This window comes from Rhinolophus sinicus, chromosome 2, assembly GCF_057876585.1.
Source record: "Rhinolophus sinicus isolate RSI-liver-muscle chromosome 2, RSI-T2T, whole genome shotgun sequence".
Classification (NCBI taxonomy): domain Eukaryota; kingdom Metazoa; phylum Chordata; class Mammalia; order Chiroptera; family Rhinolophidae; genus Rhinolophus; species Rhinolophus sinicus.
This window is the reverse complement of record NC_142502.1, coordinates 14,011,668-14,034,509: the sequence shown is the minus strand read 5'-3', so window position 1 is coordinate 14,034,509 and position 22,842 is coordinate 14,011,668. Positions and strand designations below refer to the sequence as shown.

Sequence of the window (22,842 nt, the reverse complement as noted above, 5' to 3'; positions counted from 1 at the left end):
TTCAAGCCCCAATAGGAAACAGAATGATTTTCTTAATACACCATATGGTTCTCTTATGCAAAGAAGCAATGGATAGGCCAAAAGTGCATAAAAAGTATAGAATTCTTTTTTTTTTCCCCCAGAAACACAATTTATTCAATCTAGATTTTAGTTTCTCAGAGTGACCCTAGGAAATGTGTTGTGTTTTCTTTTTAATTAGTTTCAGGTGTACCAAACATGTAATAGTTAGACATTTACACCCCTCACAAAGTGATAACCCCCCTCCCCTATCTACTACCCCTCTGACATCGTATATAGCTGTTACCATTCCATTGACTCTATTCCCTATGCTGTACCCCACATCCCATGACTATATATATATAAAAAGCACAGAATTCTTGCCTTGGTATTTACACATGCTTTATCTAGTATTAGGCAAAATGTTTCAATAAGCATTTTTTAATTCTCACTGCACATGAAGCATGGGGATGCTAAGAGAGGAGTAGGTGTGAGGAGCATGGGTTTGAACAGCAAAGAAGCATCTAGAACAGGAGGTGTTGGTATTCTAAATGCTTTCAGGGTATAGGGGAGGCCACAGCTAGTTCTGCCTTGAGTTGGAAGGAACAGGGGTGTGTAGAAGAGGAGAATCAAGAATGCTTCGTAAAGGGCTCAACGTCTGACTGGGGAAACAGTGAGTTTTGACTCAAAGGCACAGAAGACATGACATACCCTTCCCAGAGTGGTCCAGTGTGGCCAGAGTTGGGCAGGGGTGGGGAAGCTGAGGGGACTGGGATGGCAAGACAGGGCCACGCCATTAAGGATCTCAACTGCCATCTGAAGGAACTTGGATTTTATCTCATCACACGGGGGAGTCACTATAGGGTGGGTTTTGTGTTTGTTTTATTTTTATAAGGAAAAGAAGAATGTGGTCTGAACAGTATGTTAGAAAAGTAGCTCGGGCAGCAATGTGGAGAGTGTTGAGAAGGCAGAGACCCAGACCCAGGACCAGGAGGTAAATCAGCGGGGCCAGAGGTGCTCAGGGTTGGCACTGTAGCCACAGGAGTACAAATGGAGAGAGAGGTAAATGGGGGACATATTTTAAAGGGAGCCACCTCCATGTGGGGTTCAGGGAACTTCTGGCTTGACTATGGCTGGTGATGTTGTCAGTCATGGAAAGAACACAAGACGAAGGCAGATTGGCTTGGACATGAGTCTGGCTTGGACAAGAGAGCTGGAAGGGTTAATAGGATACATAATATAGTCTGTGAATCCATTAGAAACACAGACACACCACTCAGAAGAAAGGAAAGGGAAGGGGAGGCCTTGAGGGTTTTAAGAACGTAGATGAAGGCAGATGTTGAACAAGGGAGAAGCACCAGAGAAATGAGAGGAGAGGACAGGACAATACTCAGAAAACATCCACATTTACGGAGCAGATGATATAATAGGACCCCTCTGAGGAGTCTGGAAGGAGCCATCACAGGGATGGGGGAGGCCAGGGAATATCCCCCAAGCTGGAGGCGAAGTTTCCAGTTGGGGGAAGGTAGCAACAGTGTTGGTATAGAAGGAAGGACTTAAATAAAACAAATGCTGAATGACATTTTGGAAAAGGTACAACTGAAGTTTAAAAATTCAGATCAGTGTTCTGGGGGTGGGGACGGACTAACTGCAAAGAGGCACACGGGAACTTTTTCGGGTAATGGAAATTCTTTGTATATTCTGATTGTGGTGCTAGTTCCATGACTGTGTATGTTTGTCAAAACTCACAGACCTACAGTACCCCTAAAAAGGGTGAATTTTATTGAGTAATTTAATTATACCTCAATTAACAAAAATGTGTACTACGAAGAGCTTGCTTTAATATTCCTTAGCATGACCTTAGTGATGGCAGCCCCTCAGTGTTAAAAAATCTCCTGAGCTTTGGTCAGTGAAAGCCTTCGCTTAGGAGTAGGAGCTCAGCTGTCATGGCCCAGAGACACCGGCCCACAGAGAGAGACGGGGCCATGAGGGTGCTCAAATGGAGCAGGAAACAGTGGCCATAATGGAGGAGAAAGTTAACATAGTTCATAATCTGTCCTGTCTTGTCCTGTACAGATTTGAAATTCCGCAATAGTTCACCTGACAAATTCATTCATTGGTTCATTCATTCAGCCAGTGTTCATAAGAACTGTGCTCAGTGCTATGGGGAGTCCCCAGATGGAGACGCTTTCTGCAGTTCAGGCAGCTGACAGCTAGTAGATGTAGATGGAAGTGACTGAACATAGAAAATGATTTGATGTAAAACATGAGAACCAATAAATGATACCTTAACTGGTTTCCGAGCATTTGATAGTCATTAAATAAAAATCATAATATGCTGTAATTTTAAAATCTTTGGGGTCACTGAACAAATATATGCTATGACTCTTCTCCCACCCCAGCTAGTAGTGAGACCAGTTCTGGAAAATCGGGATTCTGTCAGCCACAACTGGTGTGTGAACACCAGTCCATCTGTCCATTTGTCCCTCTACTCCTCTTTGACATGTGAATAGTTAGAAACTGAATGTGTGAGGAGTGGTTTTCCAGGGGAGACATTGGGCCTACTGGGTTTCCTAAAGAGAGCCCTCTGCCCTCCCCCACCCCTACCCAGCGCTGGGCTGAGCTCCCCCTGTGGCCAAGCAGGGCCGGGAATGAGAGAGGAAGGAAGTGGTGCCTGACCAAAGATGTTCCTGGAGGTCAGTCAGGAAGCTGTCTCGTGAAGGCAGTGTCCTGAGAGGTCTGCTTTCTATGACAGAGCCGGAAACTGTGCGTGTATTGGCACAGACACCGCTGGAGGCCAGGATGGCCTAATAAGGGCCGGTATTTACTTGACCCCATTCCGGGCCCTGGCACAGTTTGCTAAAATGCTTCTAACATTCATCACCAGTGGGAGACATAGGGTAGTAAATTCCTGCTGCGATGACTGAGGAAAAGGGGAGTGGGGACACTGGACGGACTGACTCCTGCAGGTGGGAAAACCCTAGTGTAATGAATCACTCTTACTCTTAATCACTCAACATGTGCTTATTTGAGCACATGTTATCTAAAAATTTGAAATACATACTCATCGAGCCACTCCAGAAAGAATGCCCAATCTGAGACGTCAAAATCAGAAAGCTTTTCAGTTTTTATGCAGTGTTCATTCATTCATTCATTCACACCTACAGCGAGCGCGAGATGTAGACCACATGGAGGTAAACAAGATCCAGGCCTTCCCTCACGGGCCTTATGATAGACTCTAGTAAGTAAAACCACACAAGTACAGAATGCGGTGTGCTTTGTAACAGAGGGAGAAATCTCTTCTTGGTGTGTTCTCAAGGGAGGCACCCCTCTCTGGCTGCCGAGTAGGTCTAAAAGTGGGGAATTGCACAGTACAAGCAATTCTCTCCTCAAACAATAAATATCTCCAGTCTTGCTGACTTTGGGAGACCATGCAGTGAAATGCTGGAGAGTTTAGGTTTTTCTCCTCTAGATTTCTCATTCTAAATATTTACTTTTACCCTCCATCTTTACTTATAGGCCAGATTTGTCTACCATTTAATTAATTCATCCTGTTCTATGTAGTGACTGCTTTAATTGCCACTGATCACCACAATAAAATAATAACAATAATAATAAATACGTTAATATGTAGACACTTCACTAGTCCCTTTCACTTGCCCATGCTATTTGTGTGGAAGCACCCAGTACATGATTACTCGACTTAGGGACATCTGAGACCGTTGTTACCATTCTTACCTGCATTGGCAGTGTTTTCCATCTACTCTTCCTTAGGTAGCAAATTGTTCTTCCTCAAATAACTGTCTTCATCCCTATTAAGCTTCATGTGCAATCTTGCCTCACTTTACTGATATTATACTTATGAATTCTTCCCAGCATATTACTGAAAGCTAGAAAAGAGTGCAGGGTTCTTGACCAGCTCTTCTCCACTTAGTACCTATCCTTGTGAGAAATATGCAGATATTTGTGGGGAGAAAAAAACCGATTATCTTTATGATTTTCCAACTCTGTATTCCAGAGATTATCCTGTTATGTTTCCAAAATTCTTTCAAAGCTTATGGTTTATAGTGGCCAATAAACCTAATAACTTGTAAACACTCCAAAGCAATCTTGTGCCCAAAAAAAAAAAGAAAAATTCAGTAGGTGGTCTGTCTTGTGGTCTCATTGTTTTGATATTGTCTATAAGTTTATATAATCTGTAAGAGTTGTTTAATCATTTGGCATAAATTTCATGACATAAAAATATTAACGTGTAAGCAAAGTATATGAAATGATTTGAGAAGTAAATTACATTCCATATGGGAAAAGACCAGAAAAACACCAAAATCTTACCATCAGGCTGTGGTATTATGAATAGCTGTTCTTTTTTTTTTTTTACTTTGTTTATTTCAAATCACTATACTGAACACATGTCGCTTTTATAATAAGAAGATGTAATAAATAGGGAGATAATAAACTAAAAGTACTTGGAAAAAATATTTAACGGGGTCCATCCGTCGGTTGCAAGAGAGTCAGCATGTGTACAACAGTTAGAATCGCCTTGCCTGTCCTGGCTGTCTTAACAGTGTTTTAACACCTGAAAAATTGGGATACCAAAAAAAAGACAAAAGAGCTAGAATGTTCCTAGAAGATGTGCACTCCTGAGTGTGCTTTGTCTAGTTCTGTCTCATGTTTGCTAGCCTCAAATTCGGCAAAGGCAATGCAAGGTAGTTGTTTCCATGTTAATTTGTCCCAGGGCCCTTCGTGCCTACTGCCCATGGTCTTGGGATGGAGAGGGAATGAGCACCTCCTTTCTTACGCAACGATATTGTGTCAAACAGCTGGCATGGAGAGGTGTCTGATCAAGTGTGAATTCCTAGCAGACGTTTGACGTAAGTTCTTGGTGTATTTACACTGTTTCCCTTTGACATCACATTAAAGCAGCGAGAGAGGCTCCTGAAGGACTTAGAAGTCTTCCTACAGACGTGAAGTCTTCTGGAATATGAAGTCTTCTTGACAAACATAGGACATAAAATTAGGATGTGAGGGCTCTTGAAGGCAAGAACCTGGGTTAGCATCTTGGCATTAAGTCTCGCCGGTCACCAGGAAGGGATGAGGACATTTGTGTGGAGGTCGGTGCAGTTAGAGCAGTTCTGGGGGAAGGGCGGCAGCTTGAAACTGTTGAGAAATGGACCGTCAGTGCTGTTGTGCCACAGACTGATGATGAGAGAAAAGCATCTTGGCTGGGGGCTGAGATGCAGTGGGCCAGAGCTCACGAGCCTGTCCGGGGCCGGGTTCCTCACTGGGCATTTCCCCACCCCCCCCTTCCTAAACCTTTCACTCTGGTCCCTGTGCTCTTTCTGGAGCAGAGGATGTAATCATAGGCGTTGTATATGAGTCGGACAATTCAGTTCGCAAACTCATCCTAGGAAAAGTGCTACATACCTCATTGCTGAATGTCACCACAGTCACTTTCGAAGCACTCCCCTTGGGAAGCTATGCCCCGATGCCAGGACCTAGTCCACCCTTGAAAGGAATCTTGGAACTCTTTTCCTGGAATGGCCATCAGAGCTGTCGTCGTATTACCCTTGATGTCCTGAATGTCATCAAAATGTCTCCCTTTCAGTATTTCCTTTATCTTTGGGTAAAGAAAGAAGTCATTGGGGGTCACATCAGGTGAGTAGGGAGGGTGTTCCAACACAGTTATTTGTTTACTGGCTAAAAACTCCCTCACAGACAGTGCCCTGTGAGCTGGTGCATTGTCGTGATGCAAGAGCCACGAATTGTTGGCAAAAAGTTCAGGTCGTCTAATTTTTTCACACAGCCTTTTCAGCACTTCCAAATAGTAAACTTGATTAACTGCCCAGTTGGTACAAATTCATAATGAATCATCCCTCTGATATCAAAAAGGTTAGCAACAGCATTGCAACAAGTTCGCGAACTTAATTGTCACACCTTGTATGTGTACGTTCGTGTTTTTTCTCCTGCCGTGATTGGCATGTGCTGGACCCATCTCTGTGGAATTCTGTCTAGGGAAAAGGGGACTAAAAGTTCAGCAGTAAAGCAGGCAGTTTATTTAATGAACGGATACCAGTGTGGCTTTCATTTCCACTCTGTGTGACCTGACCCGGCCACATCTCTACCCAGGTGCACCACTGACGCATGGCTTGGCTTGACTCTGGAAAGCAGGAAACTGCTGGAGCGTATTTGGGAAACCAGTGATGTCATCCCCAACTAATGCTGGGTGGAGAGTTACTGAACTGGGGGGGTTGGGGAGGAAGGACAGCGAAAAAGAAAGCTGTGGCCCCACCCAGCAAAGTCATTGCCATTTTGTACTTTCTCACGTTTCAGTTAAGCTCACTTTGTTTTCCGTTCTACTCCCCCTCCTGTAAAAGTATGTACTGAAGGCTGAGTTTCCACTGGCTCCGATTCAGGTCAGTGCTGAAGTTATTCTCAAGCTCCGTGGGGATGTTTTCTCCTCTGCGTACCAGCCCTGCTTAGGGATGCATGGTTATAAACTCGCTTCGCTCGGTCAGGCGTGAAGGTGAATTAATTCAGACCTTGTAGGTTGAAATCAAATGCATGACTCCTCACATGTTCCAGAGATTTATGGCCAGTTACGCAGTGAAAAAATTAAACATTTACTCGCCAAGCTGCAGTTTAAATGAGATGGACAGGTAGTCGTGTAAAGAGCTCACCATCACTTGAGGTCACGTGGAACTCGGTGAGCCCCGCATGTCCCTTGAATCCAGCTTGGCCGTGTTTCCTACAAAATCACTCAGCCTCTTTGCCCCCTTCCCTCACTTCCCATTGTCCCTACTTTCCCATCCATATTCCCACAAATAAGCAAAGACACTCTTAGCTTTTTTTTTTATCTTTTTAATGTTGGCAGAGGCCAACAGCCTTCTTATCTCCCCTGCTCCTTGGCTCTGGTCAACCTGACACCTGAAATAAGCAAGACCTGCCTCGTACCCTGCCTGCGAACCACTCCACCCCACCTGGCCTCACTTTCTTGGTAACCTGTGTCCTTTGACTCCATTCCTGGAGATTTTGTCCCTTTCCTGTTCCACATCCAGCGTGGGTCCCTTCCCCACTCCTTTTCCTTATCTCTACATCAGAATTTCCTGCCTTCTCCCAAACATGTCATTTCCCTGACCTAGGCCTCCACTCATTTCCTCTTACCGCAACGTCCTTGCAGCAGGCTGCCCAATCCCTTTGTGACCATGTGTTCCTTCCCGGTGTCCAGAGGAAGCCACACAGCTGTCTGTTCAGTAGGAGAGAAGCTATTCCTGTCTGTTCATGGCGGCATGTTTAGGGGAAAGGAAAGTGACCAACAGCATTATCGATTTCCAGAAACTGTCACATTGATGGGCCAGAGGAAGCTTTGTGACTCATGAAAATATTTGCCTCACTATGGCATAAGGTTATCTAGGTCCATTCCATTTTTTTTTTTTAGTAAGGATCTTTTCTCCCCTCATTTGATGCTAATTTATTTTTTAGCCTAAATATAAAATTACTTTAAATGAAATCAGTTGTCCGCTGGGAGATATGCTGAGTAAGAACATTACCAGATATTCCTGTTATTGAGTTAAATTTTTAACCCACTGCTCTTTATCCTCACATGTTGGCTCTGTCTTTCTTACTTTCTACAAACCTGGAAAAGGGTGCTTGTAATGCTTGACTGTTCGGCCCTACAATCAGAATATTGATCTTTTGTTTTCTCCAGGGAGCGGCAAAATATTGGCCCATTCCTCTTCCATCTACAGCCTACTTGATTTCTCCCTATTTTCAGTTTGACTTCAGAGCATACAATTGACAGTCGAGAACTTCTGAAAGACACCCATAAAATAATCTGGAGTATTCATGGAGTTTCTCCTCTATGCCTCTTTGTTGCATTCGTTATTCTTTGATATCCCAGTTTTTACTATGAGGCATATAATCAGTAGCAGCTAAGCAATTTATCAAGGAAAATAAAATTAATGCAAAGCAAAAGACCATTTTTCCTAACTCCGTGGCCCAGTGGCCCTCAGAGTGCGTTTGAGGGAGTGGTGGGAATCGCTGAGTAGAAAGGGAAGCTAGATTTCTCAGGAAAATATCACTTTTAAACTGGAATTGTACTTTGTGTGGAAAATATAACTGATAATATAGAGAACTCATGGCAGTTTACAGACTTAACTACATACGTGTTCATTAAATTATGCACCCATAGGTATCAGATTAAATGTTAAAATAAATACTACGTTACATATCTCTAGAAAATATTTGTGATATACTGCTTTTGGGAGAATTGGTTGCCCTTTAGTCTTTCCTGGGTACCACTGAAAATTCAAAAGGTTTTATACCAGTGAGGATAGCCAGATCTAATTAAAATCAGGGAACAGGTATAAAGTTGTTAACAGGTATTATTAGGGATGTGATTTGTGTTGGATTAAATGATCAAATGGAAGTATTTATTTACAAAGCCCCCTGAAGGCCCATCATGAAAAGTCACAGTCTCATTGCCAACCCCCTGTAAGAATATGCCAGGGGCCTGCGTTGAGTGTGCACCCCGGGCCATTTGTAATAAAGGTACTACAGTCTGCTGAGGAGGAAAACTACAGCTAGGCACCTAAGTAGCTGATCTGTCATGGACATCAGTCTCCTGTTTGAGCTTCATCCCAACCCGAAGAATCAGCTCTTGAGAGTGTAGGACCCATGAAAGTAAGTTACCTGCCATGCTTCTTTCCACCTTCCAAAATCCATCATCCAATTCCCAAGTTTCTCTACATGTCTCCTCTGAGTACAGACTTACTCAAGCTCCAGACCTTCCCCCAGGACTGGCATTGGGAGGATGCAGCCCCGCGAGCCCTATTCACCTCCATCTCACACTCAAGCACACCTCTGCATTTGTGCTGCCAGCGCCACCCAGCTAAGATTTAACGCATTTACTTCCTTTAGTATCTTTTTCCTGTTAATCCAGGAGACCCCCGGGCGGGGGTCATGCCTTCCGTCCCCTTGACCTTTGCACAGTGGGAGGTCCAGTGTAGAATAGAACAGAACCAGATGTGGTGGTACCAACCTACCAGCTCCGCGGAGAGCCCAGGGATCTCAGAGGAGTCCTCCGCCAGTGTGACTGGCCAGCCCTACAACCCCAGCCTCCAGTCCATCTGGAAAAGCAGTCTTTTAAGAAGCCAACAGGAGAGAGAAGCACAAGTTCCCACCAGTCTTATCTGCTCGTAACGCCAGCCTTCCGGGGTCAGTGCCCTCGCCTTTCTTACCAAACCAGTTACTGACCAGCAAGAGTATAAAACCGGGTCCAAATGTATTATTATTAATGTGCTTAGATGTAAACTTACAGATCAAATATCCCACCAAATTGTATTCGCTGGCTGTACGGCCATTTGTGTGGAAGCTGCTTGTCAACATTTTGCATCCGTATATTTCAGTCTTCGTTTCAGCCTGTCCCATGTCTTCATCATCATCATCATCACCATCGTGACTGTTTTAACCACAGCTCAGACCCTCTTCCAAGGCCTCATTACTCCTCATCCCGGCCCTGTGAGCATGGTTAGTGATAAATGGCAAAGGAGAGTTCTATTCTGTGAGAGTTTATGAGCTCTTTGCCCAAGAATAACTTAGGTTTTGAATATCTGGATATATTCTTGCCAGTAGGTTAGAAAGTGTGTATTCGTGGTGCTATGTATGCTAAGCACTGAGACACGTAAGGAAGCATTAAACATGACGCCACCCTCAGCAGGCAGCCAGCTGTTTGAATGAAAAATTAAAACAAATGGTTTTTGCAGTTTGCTTGCCAAAAGAAAGGTATAGATGATAAATGCAGTAGAACTTCAAAGAAAGCTAGGACCACAATGGGTCTTTGGGTAGGCAGGGAAGGTTGGTTAGAGACTGGGGCTTTAAATGACATTCGGGGGCATGTAAGGGCATTTGAGATCCTGTGGGCAGAGGACCATCCTGGCAGCTGTCTCCTGAAGGAGGGAGAGACTGACGTCGGGAGACTTTGAGGAAGCAAGGCCTGAGTGTCCTGGGCCCAGGACGGAGGCCAGAATGGTAGAAGTGGAGAAGAAGGTGTGTGTGACCAGGAGACCAGAAGTCACAGGAGCTGACAGGGTGGAATGTGAGGAAGGGCTGGGTCTAGGGTGATTCCTGAGGACCCGGAAAGAGCAGAGCAGCAAGCAGGTGTTGCCGTGGACGTAACTGACTGGCGAGCGATACGTTGTTTGAAATGCCCATTGGACTTCCTGTGAAGTTGTCCATCAATTAGAAATTAGTTTCTGGAGTTCAGGAGAGAGGCCAGAGCTAACCTTGGGGAGTTCTTTGCACTGAGGTGATACACAATCTCTAAATTTCCTCCCAGTTTAAACATTTCTGCGTGTCTAATATACGCTGTGCACTGAGGTTCCCGAGACAGGAAGGACCGTGTCCCTGCCCAGGACTCTTAGCATGGGGGGAGACAGACAACCACTGTGAAAGCAAAGTGCCGAAGGTGCCTGCATGCAAAGGGACACGAAGGAACGAGTGTTCGCACCTCCTGTAGGAAAGGGCAGTGGGGCAGAGACCCTAGCAGAAGTGACCCTGCAGTGTCCTTAAAAAGAGTGGGGTTGTGGGAGTGGGGCCGGGTGAAGCATTCCAGCCAGAGCAGTGGGCAGCAGACTGGCCCCAGAGGGCCTTAGAGGCTGTAGTTGGGAGTTGAACTTGACCCTGAAGGCGGGGGAACAAGTCAGACCATTCCAAGGCCTCTACCTCACAGCTCCAGGGCACATCCATAGCAGTCTGTGTGAATGGTGGTCCCTGGGGTTGGGCAGGGCCACCTCCGGTGTCCCCACAAGGCAAGGTCTCTGGGTCATTCTGCCTTTTATGTAGAAAAGCAAAACTTCAGCAGTTCCCCTCATCCAGGCTGTGTGAGCCCTATTACAGGATGGAGCTTGCAGATAACCAGGAAGGCCTGAAGTATCAGAAAGAGCAGCTCTAGGATGAGCTGGGGACAAATGACTTGTTACTGCACTACAGACCCCCTGTGGAGGGGGTGGTGAAATACTCTTTCTGTGTCCGTTTAGTCTTAAGCCTTAATAATTAGGTTTCTGAACGGGCTGTTACCAGTCAAAACTTTTGCTACCAGTCAAAACTTTTAAAGTTGTTTTAAACTACATTACACAAATAAAGGAAGTAATCTCTTCTCTGTTTGAGGCACCATGAATTAATTGCCTGGCCTGCACAAATATTTTTGATCCATTAGAATCCTCCATTTTTAACTTATTTGCTGCTCTGTCAGCAATTATTATAAGTCTCCTGGGACCAGTAACCTGGGTTTCCATTATCTTTGCTCTGTCTTTTTTATGACATGGTTGAGGCTACTTCCAAGTGGCAAAGAGTTAACTTGTCCTCAGAGTTCTGAAGTCAACAGTGATATGTGAAAGGTTCTCTTTTGGAAATGTAAATCCCAGTGACTGTATTCAGAGAGTTTTAGTTTGGGCCTGAAAATAACTTATAACAGGGTCTCGTCTGCAGAAGGTTGGTTCTCCAGGTCGAGAGTGGTCAGTCCAGCTCCCAGGTCCATGGAGTTATTGGTGTTCCCTCCCAAGTTCATATAAAATGAATATAGTAGATTACTCATTTGTAGTCTTTTAGGCCATTCAAGAACAACTTACTTAGAAATACTTTTCACATGGATAAAAATCATTACCTAGGTAGCTAGAAATTCTTTATTTATAATAACCATAGTCTTGAAGCTGTTTTGACAGCTGGAGGTTGTTATTTTAATTTTGATAAGTTTGTCATAAAAAATGGAATGTGCTCCTTTTCGGAGATGGGAAAGTTTTGGCGTGGAGCGAGGAGCGAGACACCACCTAACAATGGGATTCTACTAGGAGATCCAGTTGGCTTCTTTGAAGTGCTTTTAGTTTTCATTTGAGGCATAAATTGGAACCTTATATCTTTCTTGGGAGTAGGAAGTATTTCAGACAGAAGAAAAAAAAAAATGATTGCTGCAACCACATCACTGGAAAAAGAAGAGAAGGTTTCAGAAAGAATAATATTACGCTCACGAATTAGGACTTCAGACACATTCTTCTTTTATTTGGACAGTAAATAGTTAATGATTCATGGAAAGCACGATGGGAATCTGTGCAGCACTAAGAAACATATGCCCATAAATCCTTCCCGAGCACGTCTTTGTGACCACAGATTCAAGCTGAGGACAGTGATGGAGTGTCCAGTTCATCTCAAGTGCAGCCGTCCACCCTGTGTCTTACCTGACATCCCGTCTTCCCTCCCGACACTGCTCTCTGTGTATTGTTACGACTCAGAAAACAAAAACTCTGCCAGCGGTAGTTCAGTCAATTTTCACAGCTCGTCAGTTGTAATTTTCTTTTTTTTCTGTGTCTTCTCTGTGGAGCACGTAAGCTGACATCTTTCTAGCCCCCAAATAATCCATTCCTTTCCGCTTAAGTGTAATGTGTAATCCAAAAAGGACTCATTGAAAAGAGGGGGAAAGGTACTGATGTCTGGAGCGTTTCAGGACCAGAATGGTTGTCTCTCAATATGGATACAGTGATTTAATGTGTATAATGTTTAGTGGCTTGGAGAAATAACTGAGCTGTTTACTGGGAAAATTAATGAGATGTGTAGAGTATAATGTCAACAATGTAAAAATGCATAGAAAAGCAAGTAGAAAGGATGTTTACGTAAATCATAGTGATGAAAATTAAAACTGTAGTCACCGCTAAGTTCTGTTGAGCTCTTGCTAGGGCCCCGTGGCGTGCTGAGCAATCCGTGGGAACTAACTCATTTAACGCTGACTGCCTCCCTTCCAGGTAGGTCATATCGCTGTCCTAGTTTCACACACAGGGAAACCGAGGCACAGAGATTCAGTAACTTGCCCTGATCACAGAGCTAGTAAGTGGCAAAACTAGGATTTAACCTGACGTTGCCTCCTCAGAAACATTACACCATCTTTGTGCGGATTATGTGGTCTTATTTTCACATTCTGTGAGTTCCGGACAATGACCCTTGATTCTGGTGCTGATCTAATTAGAAAGTGTGGCCTCAAATTATCTCCTCAAAAACTAATACTATTATGGGAGCAGAACCTTATTACTTGATAACCATGAAATCCATATAGCCTTTAAAATTTTAGTAACTTAGAACATAACTTTCTAATTTTTCTGGTTTGTTAGCAGGAAGCTATGTTGCTCAACAGGCACAAATTTTAATTGTGGCATATTGAGGTTTTTCTATGGCTTTTCCGGTTGAAACTTGTTATGGGCATCTGCTAAGCCAGAGAAACGTCAGCCACTTTGTACAGTGTGAACCTCGGAGTTTCTGGCACCAATTAGTTAATGTGCTTGGAGCGGGTCCAGAACTGTTTTCTAAGAGAGGTCCTGGTCTCTCTCGCTCTCTCTCTCTCTCTCTCTCTCTCTCTCTCTCTCCCCCCTCCCTCTTTTTCTCTCTCCCCCCCCCTCTCTTCCTCAGATGGGTTGGTCATCACTTTAGATGAGAGACTTGATTTGATTCCTTCATTTCACTGAAGTGTTGTCAAGCCTCCCAGCCAAATGATGATTCCGCTAGGCAGAGGAATGCACTATCAGCAGTCAGCATGATAGAAGGGACTCTCCTCATTGCATCACCACAGAGTGTAACCTTGAACTCTCAGCCTCCTGACTCTCCATCAAAGGCCCGCATGGGAAATGCTATCTCTGGGGGATTATCTGAAGATTCTGCAGTGTGTGCCTCTGGACCAGTGTCCATCTTTACCAACGTGCCACTGAAGGACTCTTGTCCACTTACCTAGGGGCCCCTCTGGAGATCTCGTCAAAGAGGGTCTTCTGGCTTCAGTGGGCTCCTTTTGCACATGAGGCTTCCCCTAGTGTAGCGTTTACAGATCCGAGTGATGAAGCTTGTTTCTTTCCCCGGAAAGCGATCAGTCCTGGGAAGGTGGGAACCTGCCTGTTTGTCCTTGGGTCCCCACTGTCAGGCCTGGTATGTGGCACACGTTATTGAATGGATTTCTTTCAGCCCTAAGTGACAGTTACATTTTGGGGGCTTTTTACTTTGCTTTCCTTTGCTTCTGGAGAATGAAATTGAGGCACATCCTAGATCAATGTTTTCCCCTTTTTGCTTTGGTTGTCAAGGAGCTCTAAAACTAATGAACCCCTCAGCTCTTAATAATTGTAGGATGCGTGGACCACATACATACCTACTGTCCTACTGGATCTTGACTTTTGTTTAGTATATACGTTCCGTGATCCTGATGTCTATCAAATTCTTAAATTTTCTTAGAAGGTAAGCCTCCTCGAGTTCTTTGCTGAAAACCTCCACTTTCTAGGACAGGTAGACAGTACATTAGAGGGCAAGATACACACACAATAAAATGGTATTCCTATTTTATCTTTGTCAATTAAAACCCTCCAGGGAATGGTCTTACCTCTGAGGAAAGCAGTACACAAAATCCTTGTTTCCATTGCTACCCAGAGACAGCCCAGGGCTTATTTATTGAGGGTTTGATTTTAAGCTCTTTTCTTGTTTCATTTCCCTACCTAGTAAGAGCTAAAGCTGATTTACTACATGATGTTTCAATGAACTATAATTAGCTTCACAAAGAGATGTGTATCTAGTGCTTTTGACACTGGGAGGGTCTGGACCAAGTTGGGGTTCTTAGAAGAGCAGGAAGTGTCAGGGCACTGATTGTTGGGGTCTGTCACATTTGTTGTTTGGCCTTTGTCCTAGTGGTAGGGACTGCATTTCTGATCTTACAGAAAGCTTGTCAGTAGGCTTTGCAGAAATGTGTGTTTTGTTTGCTTGCTTTTAAGGATGACCTGCAGGAAGGCTGATGGCCAGCAGGAATCATTAACATTTGCAAATTGTTTGGCATAATAGATGGTAATTAGCCTACAGGGGCCCATTTAGCCCAGGATCAGGAGATTTATGATAGAGCTGTATCATGAAAATTATGGTTTACGGGGTCCGTGTAATTTGCCCCCGTGAGAAGGGAGAGCCGTGGCGCAGGCACACCCCGGGCCCTCGCCTGCAGTGCAGCCTCGGTCTCCTCCTGTCTGAGGTCTCCTCCCCTGCCTGTGGCTGGGCGGGGCCTGGCCAGGTGAGCTGTGCGGCAGGGCAGCCAAAGGTGTGGGCCAAGGGTTGTTTTTCACAGTGTTAACTAATTTGGTAGCACCTCACCCGTATTATACATTTCACAAGGCTTCTAAAGGAACTTTTTCTTTAACCAAAAGTGAGACAGCCTTTCAGTGAAAAGCAGGGTAGTACCTTGGTGAGCACACTGGCCAGGAAACCAAGACATCTGGGCTCCAAGTCCTGCCTCCGCCACAGAGCAGGCCCCTCCCCTCTTTGGTGGGATGATGTCCTCCGGTCCCTTTGAGCTCCAAGCATCCGTAGTTCTAAACGGGTTGTTGATTGGTGTTTTCATAAAATCAGAACATTGACTTTGAGAATGTTCTTTTTCATGAGAAACAACAACTACCAAGTTGCTATCAAAGCTATCAGGTACTTCCTAAGGAGTAAGGCTCTTCGGTTGCCATTTTGTTAAATCATTTTTATTCCTGAAAACTATGAGAGCTATTAAGTACTCTTGCTAACCAAAGTACATGGAGAGTGGCATTTCCCAGAGCCGTTTCTCAAGTGTACCTGGCACTGCATTTAAAATACCTTGTGTGGGGGTCGGCTGTCCCGTGGGCATGTACATCAGCCACGAGAGCGCGAGGACGGGCTCTTCCTCAGTATGTTGCACATAATGCACCAGAGAGCCTTCAGTCCTGTTGATGAGTAAGTCTGTGCTTTCAGTGCATTTTGGCTTTACTTGGTTCCAGACTCAAATTCTTCATGTCACATAGGGAAAGAACTGTAGAGACTCAAAGAAGGACATTAGGATTTAAGTGAGGGGTAAAGCAGGCCAAGGTCACCAAGCAGACATCTCTAAGATAAACAGCCCTGACTTTGTGGGACGCCATTCAGAAAAATCTGCTGAACTCTGGAGCAGCTGCTTGCCCCTGCTCCTGCATCTTTGTTCCAGAAGAACCGATCTCAGGCAGGCACTTCTCTTCCAGCTTGCGTGTCCTCATCAGGAAAACGAGTTAATGATGCCTCTTTTTAGGACCCGCATGAAAACAAGTGGGATGGAGCAGAGTGCCTCATCCTGAACCTGGCTCATGGTGGAGGCCACATAAGCGGTTGCTATTTATTGTTCATTGTGACATCTAGTTGGGAATCTCCTCCCTGTCCCAGGTGCTGGGGACTAATAATGACCTGGATCTACCTTGTGCACTTGACAACTCTTCGTGGTGCCTGGACCTGGGTGTTGCTAGAAACACATGTCTTGCATCTTTGACTCCCAACTCTGCTCCCTCTCAGCAGATGAGCTATCCTCCTTTACTATATCTTCCCCAGCACAAGTTTTCTTAACATTTCTAAACTTCAGTTCCTTTTGTATGCAAGATGGAGGTGATAAAAATACACAGATTTGATCTGAGAACCAAATACAGAAAGTGGCTAGTCTGTGTCTGGTGTATTAACATCAAGTGCTTACAATGGGACCAGACATCGTTCTACGTGCATTTGCAGATGTAATCCGTACGGCCACCTTAAGGAGTAGATACTGTTCTTCTCATGTCTTTGACTGATGGCCATTATAGCTATTATGTTTAAGGAGTAGCCTTTCATTTCCTGCCCATTTATTCACCCCTTAGTCCCTTGCAGTCTCTCACTGTGAAATCCGACTGCTCTTCCCTGGTCTCTGAAACGTGGGATTCCTGAACCGCACGACCCGTGCCCTACCAGACGACAGTCTCTACATTTGAAGAACAGCCCCTGTTCGTTTGCTTGATTTGCACATTTTAGTAACATACAAAATCCCGCCCTGGTCACTGCTCCATCGCCACCACCTGCGCCAGCTCCAGCTTGGGCTTCATTCCCAGACATGCACCAGAAATGTAGTGGCACTAGTCCAGGGGCTCTACTGACCCCAGGGGGCGCTGTGGTTGCCGCAGGGAATTGAGGGTCTTGTGGGCCTTGGAAGTCAGACCCAGGAGTGTCAGGGGTCTTCAGTGCAGGAGGCAGTCTTTCACCCTGAAGAATTGACCCTGTACCTCACGCCATTTATAATGACCCAAGCCAAGAACCTAACTTGGTTTTACATCTACTGGTAAGCAGAAAGTATTTGTTGCGTTATTTTAGTGTACACTGAATTTCCCAGGAATGCGACTATTCTGTAAAATGAAGGAAGAGTGTAGTCTTTTCGGTTTGGAAGTTTACCAAGAGTTGCCTGCCATTTTGGAAAATCCCTTCACTGACAGCAGAGCTGCTCTGGTTTTATGTCACCAGTACCACCTGCCTGTATCGGTCTGTGTACCTGTTGTGCCCACAGGGATTCTGCACTGTAAACCAAGGTTTGGCCATTACTTTTTCAGAGCTAATATAAAGAAAAGGCATTTTCAATAGTCATTTGAGTATCATTTCTTAAATCTAAAGTACTCACTATAAGTATGTGCAAATTTCCAACTATCATGTTTCTCAAGTATAGTTTATTCATTGAAATATTTTTTTAAAATATGAAAAATCTGCTGAAAACAACTGAGTTAACATGTGCACAGTACAGAATCAAATGCATTACCTTGGGTGGGAGATGGGCCGCAGGAGGTTTAGGACCACATGGGATTCAGAAAAGAGAGCACTGAAGACTAAGGTTTTATTGTCACCAAGAGAGGCCAGGTGAGAGAATTCTCTCATTGGAAATGACTAATCCCATTCCCTTAGATAGACCTCAGATACTCAGGCAAACAGTGGTGATTCATTAGGTCATTTTAGCTCACTGATTGCACCCCTATGGGACTATGCAAATGCCTTACTTCTGATTCACTCGCTCAGTGTTTATTGGAGAATGCGCTGCACTGGGCCCCGAGCAGAAACAAACAAAACAACAGCAGAGGTCTGGACCCTGCCCTTGAGTCGTTTACAGGCCAGTGAGGGACACCAGTTAAGTGTAGTCAGCCCTCTATCTCCACAGATGTGGAGCACGGATACGAAGGGCCAAATAAGGTGAGCATCCATGGATTTTGGTATCCACGGGTTCCTGGAACCAGTCCCCAGTGGATATGAGGGATGGCTGTAAATAGACTCCTAAAAGCTCTTTCCCTCTGAGGGACAGAGGGACACCAGGCTGCTGCAGAGCCCATGCGAGCAGATGGCACTGAGGGCTGCCAGGGTGCTGGGCGTGGCATTGCCTAAGCCCGATTGTGATGGATGAGAACAGCGTAGCAAGGTGACCTGGGACAGGAAAGCAGCAAATATGAAGCCTGAAGGCATGAGAGAGCATCGCTCAAGTCCTGTAATACGATGATCCTGTGTGTCTACAGGCGACAGGAGATTGAGAATGAGTGTGAGCAGTGACACTGAGCAGGAAGGCAGGCCGAGGTCCTGCGAAACCTTGGGGGCCACGCTGAGGATTCAGAACTTTATTCTGCAGCGTCTGGGGGTTTAAGCAGCACAGTGGCATAACTTCACATTTTAGAAAACTCACTCAGGCAGCAGGCTGGAGGGTGGCGTGGACAGAGGAGACACTGGAGGCATGAAGACCTAGTGAGGAGGTGGTAGTGGAGGCAGGAAATACTGGCCTAGACTGACATAGAGGCAGGGAGATGCGAGGAGGAGACGGGCCTGAGAGATGATCAGTGGGGTAGGACGAACTGGGCTCAGTGAGCACAAGAGGGGAGGAGAGAATTCAAGAATGGCTCAAATTTCTGACTTGCTCCTTGGTGAGTCTGGTTGTCCTTTCCTCAGATAAAGGAGGAAAAACCCACGTTAGAACGACGGTAACTGTTGGGGAAAACCAAGACCACCCCCAGGTTCAGGGACTCACAAACTCAGCGTAGTCATACTCACGGCTATGATTGTAACTGCAGAAGGATCGAAAGTGAAATCAGTGAAGGGAAGTCCCGAGGAAACCAGGCACAAGCTTCCAAGACTCCTCCTCAGGGGAGTCACACAAAAGACATTTCACACACGTTGTGGCAACACGTGTGAAATGTTGTCTACCAGGGAAGCTCATTAGAGACTCCGGTGCCTAGAGATTTTGCTGGGGGCTGGTCACGCAGTACCCTCCGCCTGGCACCTACCAAATTCCAGACTCCCAGAAGGAAAGCAGGTGTTCACTGTAAACCACTCATCTTTATGAGTTAGAGTGGTGGGAACCCTCCCCAAATCCAAGTTCTCAGACACCAACCTTGCAAGCAGATCTAAGGATAGCATTCTCCACCCTGATATGCAAACCCTTTTCTACACAATAATGAATTCAGCTTTGAACATGCTGAGGGATGCGTTTGCTGTAAGTTCAAGGAAAGATGTCCACTGGGCAGTGGGATTCAATAAAGAGACCTCCGCTGTAAGTTAAAGATTCTGGAGTCATTGGCACCTCGTATGGTTATTAAAACCAAGGTCACACAGAGAGAAAACCCAGCTCAGTATTTCTCCAAAACTACCACGCTGGTGACATCATCTAGTTCAACTCTCCTGATGGATAAAGGAGAAAGCTGAGCCCCTCACGGCGTGGCTTGGCTGCACGTTTTTCTGTTTCAAGTCTTGTGCTCGTCCCATCATTGCCTACCACCTGTCAAAATAGCAAATGGCATTTAGATGATAAAACTTTGTAAGTTTGCTTAATGCAGCTTATTTCACAAGGAGCCTGATCCTTGGGCCCTGAAAAGTCAAGTTGACCCCATCGAGGCCTCCACCTAGAAAGACTGTCCAAGCAGCCTTTATGTCAGCCATTCATGTTCAGTCAACCTTGGTTATTAAGAAGGTAAATGTGACAAAGGCTTTGCCCTCGAGTTACTTATACTCTAGGTCCAGGAAAGAGATGAATACAGATAACTTGTATATTACGAGTGTGGGGAAGGCAGGAGTGGGCAGGGTGAGCCCTGGGATGTGGGAAATAAAAATAAGTCCAACTCAAAACAAGTTAATTACTTGCTTGAAGCTCCGATAGAGGATAAAGTGGAACTTGAAAACTGTAAAATAAGGTTGCTGTGTATTTAGTTTTGGGTTTCATTCTTTGGTGCCCTTACACTTGGATAGAAGAGTACCAGAAAGCAACATGACTGTTGTTCTATAAGATACACATTTAACTCAAGCATGGCATTTGGCTTCGGTCTTAGGCATTAACTTTGGTCCCTACAATAGTAACCTTCTCTGATGCCCACTCCAGCCTTTTTATGGATGTATTTACATGTGGTTGCTACTTTGTGTGTGGTTATTAGGCAATTTTGCATTATTCCAAGTTGTCTCAGGGTATCATGAAATATGTGCGAAGTCCAGCTGACTGATAGAATGTAGATTTTTAAAACAAGTTGCGGTCATGTGTAGAGTCTTAAGATATATATTTAAAAAGAATCAAACTATTTCCCTCTTGAATCTTTATTCCTATCTCAGCTTCGTTTACTGCCTCATTTGTCATCTAAACAGTCTTTGTTCTTTCAGCTTTCCAACATGATTAATTGGTGTTGTGCAGCTTAGCATAGGAGAAAGGCTGAATATTTTGTAAGATGAGTAATCTAGTTAAACGCCCATCTTTCTTTTTTCTTTTATACTTTACCAACAAATATGTCTTATGTAGATGTGAGGGCAGTTTGCTTATTTCCCTGTTCAGAATGTTGTGCTTTTAGCATAGCATGTTTCCTTTCCATTAAGCTAGCCAAAAATAATATTGACAAATTCATGAAGCCTTCCATCTGATACTGTTGCAAACTTATGCAAATATATTTAGACAGTTAAGTGACTAGAATAATTAAACATCCAAATATCAAGAATGGGAAGGGGGAAGTACCTCCAGCTGTTGTATTACATTATCTGGCCTCACATTGGAAGTTCATGAAGTGTGGAAATATACCTTTAAAACCAAAGATCTGAAATGTGTTTCAAGAGGGCAATAATTTGAATAAAGCACAGGATAATATTATAGTTGCTGCAGGGACTTGAGAGCTTTTCTGGGAGTGTTCATTTTCTGCAAATGCTACTTAGAATATTAAAAGATACTCAGTGTATCTTTGTCATGAATCTCTCCACTGGGACCAGGCCACTCCTGGATGAACTCACAGATAGAGAGTTTCTCCAAATACATAATTAAATTGTTTGTCTTAAAAATACACTATTTTAAAGTCTTCAAAAGTCAAAGAGTGAAAATAAGGCTAATATTTGGAAAAAACAGTCAATTTGAGAGCTGTCTCTTAAAAAACTCAGATTTCACTTACAGTGTTCACCCTCCAAAGCTACTCACTTTGTATGCCATGAATCAAAATTTTTTTTCCCTTTATGCCTTTTCTTAAATTCCAAATAAATTCCCTCAAAGTGTTAAATTGTTTTTAACTTGCTGGAAATAGTAGTTTGGTATTTTTTTCAATTTAGTAAAAGTTGGCCTAATACTGTTGTTCAAAAAAAAACAAACCTTAAAATATCAAACCAAATCATAACTCATAACTTTTCAAGATAGCAAATGTTTGCTAACCTTGAAAAATGTGTTACTATTCTTTTTTTTATTATTGCGGTAACATTGGTTTATAACGTTCTTTAAGTTCAAGGTGTGCGACATTATAACTCAACAGTGGTATACACTGCATAGTACACACACACACAATGGAATACTACTCAGCCATTAAGAAAAGATGAAATCCTGCCATTTAGGACATGGATAGACCTTGAGGGTATTATGCTAAGTGAAACAACCCAGACAGAAAAAGACAAATACTATATGATTTCACTCATGTGTAATATATAAAACAACAACACGAAACCTTCATAGAGTGAGAGAATAGATGGTGGTTATGACCTCCTGCACATTTTTTTGCAGTTTTGTGCCTTTGATGTGATTCAATGTAGGAGAATCTGAAATGTCACTCCAGTCTAACAGCTGAGGACATGTTAGCAAAGGAAAGAGCCTTTCAGACAAATGAATGAGCATAGACCTGCTGACACACTTTTCTGTGAAAGGGGAGGCTGTTGGGGACTTGGCCGCCGCTGCCTCTGCCTCTGCCTCTGCCTCTGCTGGTGGCTCGCGGCTGGGCCCCCCCACCCACCCCAGCCTCCTTCCAGACGAAGAGCCCTGGGCAGGCCGGCAGTCATTCCTGGCCTGGGAGGCCTGCCCCGCACTGGTTGTCAGAACTCTCTTTCGGTTGCGAATAAGAGAACCTCAACTCAAACTTACACAAGAGGGAATGAATTGACCCACATAAAAAAGTTCTGGCTGTCTGGCATTAACCGCAGCTGAGTTCATGGTTCTGGCTTTTGCTCCCCATTTCCCAGCCCTGCCTCCCTTGGAGTGATGCCCTCTATATCATCAAGTGGCCTACTTCAAACTCCAAACTCCCTCTCCCCAAGAAAGAGCGACCCTCTCTCCCAGAATCGGCCTGTCAGTATTCAGGAATCCCGTTTAGCTCCCGTCTCAGTCCTGACTCATCACTGTGTCCAGCCAGGCGGGGACTGTCATGCCCACTGAGGACGACACAGGGGCAGACCAAGCTGCACCACACCGAGTGGTCTCCATGGTCACAGAAGACCAGACTAGCACGCAGACTGTGCCTGGTCTGCAGCGTGAATAAATCAGGTGTCTCCCAAAAGCAAAACTACCATTTGTTTAATTATATAGTAATAGGTAGATGTTGGCACGTATGAAATACGAAGTAGTTTACATGCATAGCACTCAATGTATAGTAGCTCTTTTGTATTAGGCATTTTCATGTTGCATGGATTCTGTACCATGGGAATTAATTTTTGTACTTCAAAAAGAAGTCTCTATTCACAAGGTTGATCACATTGGGTTTTTAAAAATTACGTTTTGGATTAAAAAGAAATATAGGAAAAGTGGTTCTCAGT

General features: G+C 44.4%; 1 protein-coding gene across 1 annotated transcript in view; it reads left to right on the top strand.

The window, feature by feature from the left end:
- Positions 1 to 22,842, top strand: part of MTHFD1L (methylenetetrahydrofolate dehydrogenase (NADP+ dependent) 1 like) — a 188,026-nt gene that overhangs the window by 135,303 nt on the left and 29,881 nt on the right. The gene's annotated exons all lie outside the window — the stretch shown is intronic.